The sequence below is a fragment of the Fukomys damarensis genome, unplaced genomic scaffold (genome assembly GCF_012274545.1).
Source record: "Fukomys damarensis isolate Sample0158 unplaced genomic scaffold, DMR_v1.0_HiC HiC_scaffold_25, whole genome shotgun sequence".
In the NCBI taxonomy this organism is placed as follows: Eukaryota; Metazoa; Chordata; class Mammalia; order Rodentia; family Bathyergidae; genus Fukomys; species Fukomys damarensis.
Window position 1 is genome coordinate 28,420,471 of NW_022900937.1, and position 11,057 is coordinate 28,431,527.

Here is an 11,057-nt window from a genome sequence, read left to right on the forward strand (position 1 = left end):
AACTTCTCATCACTGAGGCAGAACCTCCTTGCCTTTCTCTCCTGCGCCTCCACCCGCAGGGAACTACAGCCCCCCTGGCCAGGCTCTGTGACGCTGTCTGGAGGACACTCTGGCTCTTAAGAGACACTCAAAGCGGAATGTGGTGGCGCTGGCCTCTGAAGCTGAGGAAGGAGGGTCCCAAGTTCAAGCCCCTTCTGGGCAACTTGAAACTTATGGAGACCCTGTATCAAAGCAGAAAGTAACAGTCTGGAGATGAGCTCATTGCGAAGGCCCTGGGTTCAGTCCCCGGTACTGCCGGGTAGGGACCACAGCCCCGGGCAGCTTGTGTCCTGGGCAGCATCCTTTGGTGCTGGGATTGTGTGTCCTGTGTCCTGTGGTCCTGGCCTCCTCAGTATGGAAAGCCAGGCCCCTACTAAGCCCCCTCCAGGAGCACCATCCCATCTGCATCCTCGCCTCCTCCCTGCCTCGTGCCCCTGGTCAGCATCTCTCACGCGAGGCTGAACAGGGTGCAGAGACGCAGGGTGCAGCCTCGTGTCACACAGTGCACCCGCCCCTTCCACCCCTGGGGAGCCAACCAGCCTCTCCAATGTGCGTTTGCTGGTGGGTGGGATGGGGGTGGTGGTACAGGAGAAGCGCGCAGGGCTGGAGACGGGTGCGTCCTGCTGCCGTCCTGCTGCCTTCAGCTTTGCTCTGCAGTCCCCTCTGGAGCCGGGTCATGTGACTGTGGTTCTGGAATTCGGCACCACAGGTTCCCCTGGCTCCCAGCAACAGCCGAGACCTTCTTCACTCGTCAGAGCTAATCTCCCCGAGAGTGGGATTAGGGTGGCTGGGTCCCCACCGCAGGGCCACATGCTCCTCCGTGACAGCTGGATGACAGCCTCTGCCGGGGGACAGGGTCTTTCCAGCCCAACTTTGATAAACATACACTTGTGCTGTGTGTTCGGCTTCGGGCCCTCTGCCCGCCGGTGAGGCACCGAGTCAGCCTGGACGCACAGGACGTTGGAGTCAGACCACCAACGCAGGTTCCAGGAGAAAGTCACTGGCATGGGGAGGAGGGGAGGCCAGGAGGGACTCGCTCCTTGACCAGACTGGGTGCCCGGCACCAGAGCAGCCATGACAAGGTGCTGTGTTTCCCTGAACATAAGACCATGCTGGAGAACAGTTCGCCTTGCAAACTACGGATCAAAACTCCCAGCCCTGATCAGTTGTCCTGCCTCACAGAGCAGCCACCAAGCCAGAGAACGGTGGTGCTGGGTGAGGGGAGCAGGCCAGTGGGCACAGCTTCTTTATCTCTGGCTTTCAAGGCCAGGTCTTGTTTTTGGAGAAAGGGGGTGGTGTAAGGCAGCACTTCTCAAACAGGTGACACTGGCTCAGGCCTCAGGAACCACAGGACCCAGGTTGTCCTGGCGATGACCTGGATCCTACAGGAACCTCTTCCTCAAGGTATGTGAGCTCGCTTTGGAAACGTGATTCCTGGATAACCGGAGGGCCCAGACTTCTCTAGCTGTCCTTGCTCTGTCACCTCTCACAGGGACATGAGCATTGCTAAAGCCCCCAGCCCCAAATAGCTAGCATTGTGGCCCCATTCCCGCAGAGCAGGAAAGTCAAGAGACCCTCCTGGGTACCCAACACCTGATCTCCTCGGCACCTGCAGGCACAGAGCTGTGGCAGAGGAGGAAACCCAGACTCCTAGCAGCTCTGGGCCCTCAGGGCAGGACTTCCCACCTCCCACCCAGCCCCGGGCTTTGCAGAAGCCAGCTGGAGTCACCTGGACGCTTCCTAGCAGGGTGGTGGGAAGGGGTGTAGGATAAGCAATTCCCCCAAACAACCTTGACAGCCCAGGATCTCGGCAGAGATGTCAGACGGTGACATCAATCCGCCCAAATTGCTTTTGAAGCCAGGAGAACTCTCGATCCAGATCTTGTAATTCTTCTTTAATTGTGACGGAACTAATTAAATCCGGAGCCTCTCTGCTGACTGCATTTTATGATGTTCATTTCACTACTGGACAAGCTAAGTCAGGCACCAGTGGATGCACTCGGGGCTCCTGGCTCCCGACAAAAGCCCTTAATGATATCTTCAAGAGGCACAGCGCCTGCACCCCGAATTCCAAGTGATTTACCAGCAGTTCGGCCAGTCCCGGCAGGCTGAGCTGGCAGCATCTTCCCCTGAGCAGCTGCCCACCCCGCATCTCAGGACACAGACGCAGGCTCCTTCTCTGCCATGCACCCTCGTCCTAACCTAGTGCAGGTGTCTTCTTCCTCATCAGAAGCATCCAAGGCACAGGGGCTTCCCCATGCACTTCCCTCTAGCACCTGTGCCCTGCTCCCCACTGTACCCCAAAGTTCCACACCTCACACTGAGACTCAGGTTAGGAGCCAGACCCCGGGAGGATGGTTGAGGTAGGGTGAAAGTGCATCCTTAACTCTTCTAATCATGGGATGGGATGGGATGTAGAGATTTTACCATTCTCTGCTCCCAGGAGAAACTGAGTCACGGACACACAGAGCACAGAGTCCTGTGACCCTGGAAGGCGGCTCCTGCCTGTGTGCAAATGCCCGAGTGGACTCCGGGGGCTCTCAGAGCTCAGAAGCATGCTCTGCCCAGCCCGGCCAGCCTGACCCATCCAAGGGCGCCCGGCCTGCTCCACGTGAGATGGGCTGGCTCTGTCCCAGGAGCACTGGGGGACAGCCCTGGGGACACCCTGCAGCCCGGCCCCGGCTGGCCTGGGGTGGCTAAGGCTGGCCCTCGGGAGGGAGAAGCCCGAGACACACAGCCCGGCCAAGGGCCTCTTCTCACGTGTGTCCCAAACAAAGCCAAGCGCAGGCATAAAATCCTGTAAAAATTCTAAGAGTCTCTGAAACACAGCCGCTCAGTTTCCTGAAAGCTATGAACTGCACCCTAAGGTCAGAATAGAAGAAAGGGAAAAGAGAAGGGAAAGGGCAGGGGCAGAGGGGAGAGAGGGGAGGGAGAAAGCATTCTAGGGACCCCCTGTACATCTCCCCTTGCTCCCTAATGGCTCCTGCACTTGCTGCTGTTGCTGCTGGGGCCACCATCGCTGCCTCCGTCCCTGTAGCCCGGTGCCAGCTTCAGGGCTCACAGTGTGAGGTGAGTACTGGGAAAAACCTCAGCACCTCTGTATGGACAGAGCCAGGTCCAGCCACAGCACCCCATGGCCCTGGCTGCCAGTTGGACGACAGGTGCCCACCACCAGAGACCGCACCTGTCCCCAGGTTTCCAGGCTGGGCACTGTCCCAGGGGAAGGGAGGGAGCTGGTGCCAGACGGCGATGCTGGGCTCTGAGACAGGCTGGGCACAAGGGGGACCCAGCCTCGCAGGCCAGAGCAGGACACAGGGCTTCAAGCTGGGGAAAGTGCCAGAAGGTGACATGTGCAACACAGAGCAATAAAGCCAGAGCCTCAGATGCATTCCGGGAGAACCCCAGGTGGGGAAACTGAGGCCCAGAGAGGCAAAGAGATGCGCCGAACCCTAGGACAGACCATGAGGTAAAACCCACTTCTACCCACTCTTCACGTATCACCAAGGCCTCTTGCCTTTAGCAAAGCTGACCTAAGAATAAATTTCCACAGAAATAAACATCAGGGTCGAAGCTGCCGTGGGATGGGAGGTAACCCAGCCCTGAGGGGACGGCCACAGCACCTCCGGTGTAGCATGTCAAGGGCCTGGGTCCCCAGGATGGGAAAGATAGAAAGTACAGGCCAAACTCTGCAGGATGATGCCCTGAGCCCTCACCCCCAGAGTGGCCCAAAAGCTCCCTTCCCAGAGCCCTGTGCGAGTAATAGGTTCTGTATGAGGCTCCAGCTCCGCCAGCGCAGGTGCATTATTGGCTAGGACTCTGCCCCTGCTGGATGTACCTCAACAACTGGCCTAGGAGTGGGATATGCTGGGGGCCCCATGGACAGAGACCTCGCACTTAGGGCCCCAGCCACAAGCAGCAGAGTTCAGGGTGGATGGAGGAGGAGGTATGAGCGCTGGAGGCAGCATTCATCTTGCAGGCTCAGGTGAGAGATGGCCATGCCCTTGAACTAACTGCCTGGCTGCACCTGCTCGAGCGAGCGCGCGCACACACACACACACACACACACGCACGCACATACACACAAGCACACGCACATGCAACCCAATGCCCACAAGAGGCTGTGACATGTTCGCCAGTGCCAGTCACACAGTACAGCCTTCGTGGCAGCAAGATCCCCTTGGTGGCCACCTTCCCGCCCGAGTGGGGACCGCGGTCTTCTCAGCCGCGCTGGTGACTCTGGACCACAGCAGTCAGACGCTCACCCCCAGTCTTCTGTGAGCGCAGCAGACGTGATGTCTCCAGAGGCCTCCTGGGATGCACAGTTCAGCAAAGCCCAGCCCTGCTTCTTCTCCTCCTGCTTCCTGCAGTGGCTCCCAAAGGCTTCAGGGAGGTGGGCACTGTGGGAGGGCTGCACAGACCCCCCAGGTGGCTCCCAGCTCCGTGACCCTCAGGCTGCAGGGCAGGGCCAGCTGGTTCCTGCCCAAAGGTCCCAGATCTCCGAAGACCATGCTCTAGTCTTGAGTGCTTCCTAAAGGGGGACTTCTGGGTCACCTCTGTGGAACAGCAGACACTGCACAGGCAGAGAGAGGGAAGGTGACTCCCATCCCTCCCTTTGCACCCGTGCCCAGTGGCCCCCACTCAGCGCCTGGAGGCCACTGCCTGTGTCTGCACCCATCACCCTCCCAGCTGTCTCTGACTGCTAGCTGCTCGGTCAGCACCCAGCCTGACCCTGACCACAGTCAAAGGACTGAGCTTCTGAGCATGTGTCCCAGAGCAGGAAGTCAGGTTCTGCAGCAAGGATGGTAGTCTACTTGCTTCATGTGCTACTTTGTAGTAAGGACTTAATTGATAAAAATTACTGGTATTTCTTGTAGGTTCCCCTTGACATTTACAATGTGCCTCGTGAGATAGGTAGGTTTCCCATCACTGGAGCACAATACCTGTCACCCACAACTTTAAGGAGAAGAGCTTATTTGGCTCATGATTTCAGGGGGTTCGGTCCATGGTCAGCTCCAAGGCAGGAATACCATGGCAGAAGGGTGTATTGGAGCAAAGCTGCTCAGTTCATGGAAGCCACAAAAGAGAAAGGGAGAGAGAGAGAGAGAATGGAGGAGCTGCGGACAAGAACACACTCTTCCAGGTCTCACCCCAGGGACCTCCTCCTACGGCACATTTACCCCTGAACTCATCCGTGATGAATCTCCCAATGAGCACAGCACCCCATGATCCAGGCACCTTCCAAAGCCACAGCTCTGAAAACAGGACACTCGGGGGACACTGTAATGGGAACGAACCCTATCAGCCAATATCATAGATACCTCGGCCCATGGCATGCACAGCCACACGACCCCAGAGGAAGGAAGGTCGGTGCGTGCACAGCACACTAAGCAAAGGCAAACTATACTGCTCTCCTTGTCCCTCACCCCTGCCCAGAATGCACCTCAGGTGCTGCGGGAAACCTTTCTGAGGTCACCACAGTGCAATTTTGGGGTTCTCCAGATGCGCCACTATGTGCCAAGGGCCCTCTATCCCTGAAAGCACAGTCCTCCGGAACTTGCCCGGGACCCACCCAGCTCCCTGTTTCGTGATGAGTGCTGCTCTTCATTCATGCTTTCAAAATTTCTGGTGGTGTCCTCGCTGCAGGCCAGCAGTGTGGTAGGCTTTGGGCAGGAGTAGAGAGGGCTAAGGCACATCTGTCTGAAAAGCCCACACTGCTCTCTGCACGCCTTCTCCCAAGTGTTTATCGAGCTCACACGAGGTACAGGCATGGCTGCCAATGGGGTGGGCGTGGTGCTGTGAGGTGGAGATTGCAATCGCAAGGGGACTGACAGGAAGCAGTGCACGCAGCTCACGAGCAACGGGGACGTGGTGGCTGTTAGGACACAGGGGAAGAAGCCAGCTCTTCTGGGGGCATTCAGAGATAGGAGGCACAGCACGACATCATTACTGAAGCCACTGGTGCCACAGTGGGGGTCTGGCTTCCCATCCCAGGTCTGGGACTGAGCACTAACTTGGGAAGAACTCAGTCCGTCTCGGCCTCCATTTCCCATCTGCTAACGGGAACAACACAGCCTCGACGTGGGGACCGGACAGGACAACGCGGGGAGAGTGGTCAGCATGGTGTCGCTGTGTCCACTCTGATCACTTCCTGAGCTGGGGGTGCCCCAGGTCAGGGATTACGTGACCCTGAGACACATACACTGCGCTCGACCCTGGATGAGACTCTGGGCCGTGAGCGAGCCTTCTTCCTCCCAGGTCTGACTTCTCCCGACTGCGAGATAAGTGGCTGAATGACATCACTGCGGCCTCTGTCAGCCGCGATACCCGGTGTGTCTTGCACTCTGGCCTTTGAGGTCTATGACCACACAGAATAACTCCTCCTCCACACACCTCCTTAAAACCCACACGTGTGTGAACTGCGGGCAAAACCACATCCCTGGAGTTGGTGAAGCTGCCTGTGTCGAAATCTGACACACGACACGGCCAGGGCACCACGCTGCTCGGCCACCAGCCCCTGACAGGGTGTGCTCGTGCCACTCGGCTGTCGTGGGTCGTGGCCAAATCTGCACACCCAACTCACTCACCCCTACAGCTCCAGGTGCCCACGAGAAGCGCAGACAGCACAGTCACAGCACCACCTTCCCCAGGCGCATGGTCTCCGTGTGCACACAGTGCCCGCGACACTGCAGTCTGTACTTTATTGTCGGCCTTTCAACAGAACCTGAGGGGCCAAAACCACACACATCGACCCAGATGGCACTGTTGTTCTCCCTTCTTCTGCCTTCTCCCTCCTTCTCCTTCTTCTTCTTTGAGTCTGATGAGTTTTCGTCCCATTGCTACATCCTGGCTCAGACGGCTCATCAACTCCTTGCTCCCATTTTTGCAATTCAGTTGCTGACTTCTCCGCATGTGCTCCCCAGGACTCACTCTTGCCTGTGACCGTCCGCCCCTCCTCAGCGGTCCCCAGACCCCAGTGTGCACCTGGGTGGCCTCTTACGCAGACTCCCGCATGCAGTGGTTCCGGCCAGAGCTGGGGATCTGGGCTTGCAGCACCTCGCCCAGCGGTAACAGCTGATGCCCCGGGGACCACGCTGCCTCACCCTGCGAAGCATGAGCCCCTCCGCCCACCCAGGACTGTCGGCAAGGTGCCCTCCTCACTTCCCAGGCTTCTTCATGTTTGCCACACACACATGCACTCGTGGCTGCCACAGCCAAACTCCCCAGTCACACAGACAGTAGAGGAGCAGAGAAGCCAGACTGGAAACAGCGCACAGCCCTGGGAGGTTAGCGGCTGGGACCAGGCGGGATCCAAGCAGCGCGGGACCCACCCGGCCGGTGCTGGCAGCATGGCCGGGCCCTGAGCCCTGCTCAGCAGACACCATCCAAGTGCTGGCTTCATCCCCCTACCTCCCCTCCATGCGGCACAACAAACAGCACAGCCAGTTCAAGATTTAAGCCAAACGTAAACAAGACCTGAAACAGAACAGGCTGGACAGGAGCCAAGTGCAGAGGTAGTTTAAGGTTATGAAATCTGGCTTGGAAACCGCATGTCGTCTGAACTTGTAAACATCAAAGAGCCAGACTTGGAAAACTGTAAAAATATAATAGTAATTAATAATAATAAAGTCATACCTTCCACACTGTTACTCCAGGATATAAAATCATAAAAAAATACTAAGACGTGATGGGCTTATTAAGTCATTTAAAACTGCCTGGCTGAGGAAGATCCGCTCCGCTCCCAGGGCTCACAAACCCTGTGCCCCGGGAGGACTCAAGGGGCTGGGCCGACAGGGTGCAGAGAGCGCGGCTGACCTGCTGGTCCCAGACTTCATTTCTCCTGCTTTTGGAGCTGTGGGCTGCTAGGGAGGAAGCTGCACGGCCCTCCCACCACCGGGGTGGGGGACGCACGGGACTCTACCTCTCTGAGTCATGGTCGGCCACCTTTTCGGGGCACCACCTGAGGAAAGCCACCAGCCCTGACTCTGCTGCGAAGGAAGTGTACAGAGGATGCGGACAGGGAAAGACACACTGCTATGAATGCCCTCAGAATCCTCCCCTTGCTCCCAGTGCACTCGTCCCATCGTCCTCGCCACTTTCTGCAGCGCCTCTGGAGTTCTCTTCCCTGTTTCTCTTTACCAGATGAGATTTAAAAAATATATATATATATATGATGAATGCTGCTCTGCCCAGGGCCATCTAACAGAAAGGCAGCTCCTAAAACTACGACGCTGTGTCCTCATCCACCTTTGTCACTGAATCTGGCACTGCAACTTCTGGCTCCTCCCCCAAAGTCATGATGACCACGAAAGGGAGACGTTTTGGATCCGTTCAGGACACAGAGGCAGCCAGGACAGCGCATTTTAAGACGCTCAGGAAAGAGGACTCCAGAGCTGCTGCAGGAAGTGGCGAGGACGATGGGAGGAGGGTGTTTGAAGAGCGGGGAGGATTCAAGGTTATGGACATTTTACTGCCGAAGTTTTTCCTAAGCACTCCCTGTACTGGCCGATCACTCCTCCTGGTGCTGGGCCGGGTGCTCAGCTGAGAGAGCTGCTATTGCTGTCGGACCGACTGGGATTTACCTTACACAGTGCTCTGACCTGTGTGTTTGCCAGCGTTTTTCCAGGGCTCATGAGAAAAACAACTTGAGAACTGAGAGGGAGCCATGTAATGAGTCATTCTAGTATAATTAATATGATGGCAGCATTCAAATCAGTCTTTGAGGTGAACTCCCAAAGACGGGGTAAAACTTAATTCCTCTTTGTCTTTGGAATAGTTTTGCCCCTGCCCTCCAAACACAAAATGACAAAACTGTTACCCAGTAGGATTTTGAACTAAAACCCTTTTTACAGTATCTGGGGGACTGACATCTACCTTTTCGTCTCTCATACACACATATTTTCTTATGTTTTCTTCCCAGTGATAAAATAAACTCTTGATCCAGTTGATCCTGACCCACAGGACTCTCTCTTAGGCCTCAGTCTTCTTAGCAATTATTGACCAGGCCCCTGGTGACAAGGATGCTAGGGTTTCAGCTTCTTGAGGAAATGCTATTTCCTTTTAGAGCAGTGGTATCCGATGTGGAAACCACCCCAGAACCCCAGCACTCTGGGAGGCTGAGGCAGGAGAATGGCAAGTTCGGGCTGAGCCTGGGCAACTGAGTGACTCAGAGAGATCCTGTCTCAAAATGAAAAAAGTTTTAAAAGGCAGGGGGGAAGCTGAGGAAATGGCTGAGAGTGAAAGCTCTGGGTGCCATCCCAGGTCCCTTCTGGGAGAATTTAACTCTGTTTCCCCTCCCATCTTCTGCTGGGTAAATAGAGCCAGTTCTCCCCTGTGCTTTCTCAGGCTGCTGGGCCCTGAGAACTGGCCCCAACCTGGCCGAGAGGACGTAGGACACTGATCACCACATTCTAGTGACTGGTGTCTCGTCCCATGCCTGCTGTTGAACAGCGTATCTCCTGCTTCCAGATCCATCCCTGTCTCCTGCCATCCTGCTTGCTCCAGCCCCAGGGGACGACAGCCTCCACGTCAGACGCAGTCCCGGTGTCCCTTGGACCACAGCTGGGAGGCGTAGGGGGCACAGGTCCCGACAATGGGGTCCCCTAGTTTAACCACAAAGTCCCTCTGGCTGCATCCCTTGGCACATAAAAGAGTGGCAAGGGACTGGCCGGGAATCAGGCTCCGTGGACTTGGGTGGCTGTGTGACAGCTCGGACCTCCTTGTCCCACCCACGGGACAGGGACAGTGAGGATGGCATGGTTCAAAGTCTGTGCAAGCTGCACACTCAATAAAAGTCCCCTTTCAACACTGCCCTTTAGAAACAGGTGAGTGCATGGTAATGGAGTAAGGCAGTGAGGAGGTTTTCAAGCCATTAAAAGACCGCAGCTCCTAAAAGTAACTACTTCATTAAGATCTTGCTCTCGTTTCTATTACTACCTAACCTCTCTGTGATCGGTGCTGTGCAGTGAGCGGGTCAGAACAGATGCATGTCATCTGGAGCCTCGCGTGGAAAGCAGCCCATAAACAGCCCCTTCCTTCAGATTCGGAAGGTACAGGTCTTCCAGTTTAGGTTTCTAGTCACTGAGCATTTTCTTCACCCAAATTCGCCCCCAGTCACAGAAGCGGCACACGTGGTGACTCACTCTAGAGTCAAGCAACCCTGGGTCGCAACCACGTCGGTTAAGGACTAAGTTATCATAGGTGTAGCAGAGAGAACGTCAGGCCTGGGACCAACGCTTTGTCCCCAAATCTCCATATGGAACCCTGCCTCTTATTTTTTATTTATTTATTTATTTATTGGTACTGAGGATCGAACTCAGGACCTTGGGCGTGCGAGGCAGGCAGCAGAAACACTGAGCTACATCCCCAGCCCCTCCATATGGAATGGAGTCTTAACCAAGAGGCTGCTTCTCCCAGAATAACTGGGGAGGAGATTCGAGGCTCCGCTTCTCCTGGCGGTGGAAGGTGTGCGGCCCACTCCTTTTCACCGGTCCTCCCGCTACCTTTACCTCACCTTGGCCGGTGTGATGCCAACCTGTGTGTCCCGGGGCAACCTCCACGGCTGGCAAATGGCGAAGCCAGGACTGCGGACAGGGGAATCAGACCCCGACACAGGGCTCTTAACCGCGGTGTGCTTCCACCCCTGCCGGAGAGCACACTGCCTGACCGCTCCTGGGTCTGCCACTCTCCGTCTTGGCCCGGCCCATCTCACGAGGCAACCTGTTTCCTCACGTGGAAAGCGAGACCGAGGCTCACGCCGGGCTAGGGGCTCCCGGAATGAAAGCACCTGTCGCTCCCAAACCCCGGGTGACCTGCCAAACAGTGCCCCTGAGCAGGGCGGTGGGTAACTGCTGCAGCAGAGGGGGGCTCGTGGCAGAGCCGGACATTCCAGGGAAGCAAGCTCTGCACCTACTGGTCTGGCTCCTCGTTTCTTACCTGCTGGCTTCTCTGCCAAGATCCTGAGCTGCTCAGAAGACTGGCAAAGAGGTTTTTTTTTTTTTTTTTTTTTTTTTTTCTTTTTT

General features: G+C 56.3%; 1 long non-coding RNA gene across 1 annotated transcript in view; it reads right to left on the bottom strand.

Annotated features, from left to right (window-relative positions):
• Window positions 1–10,739, bottom strand: part of LOC104865504 — a 32,430-nt gene extending 21,691 nt beyond the window's left edge. Inside the window, exon 1 of the long non-coding RNA XR_781173.1 lies at window positions 10,550–10,739. This is a non-coding gene — a long non-coding RNA (uncharacterized LOC104865504). The remainder of the gene's footprint in view (window positions 1–10,549) is intronic.
• Window positions 10,740–11,057: the final 318 nt, after the last annotated feature.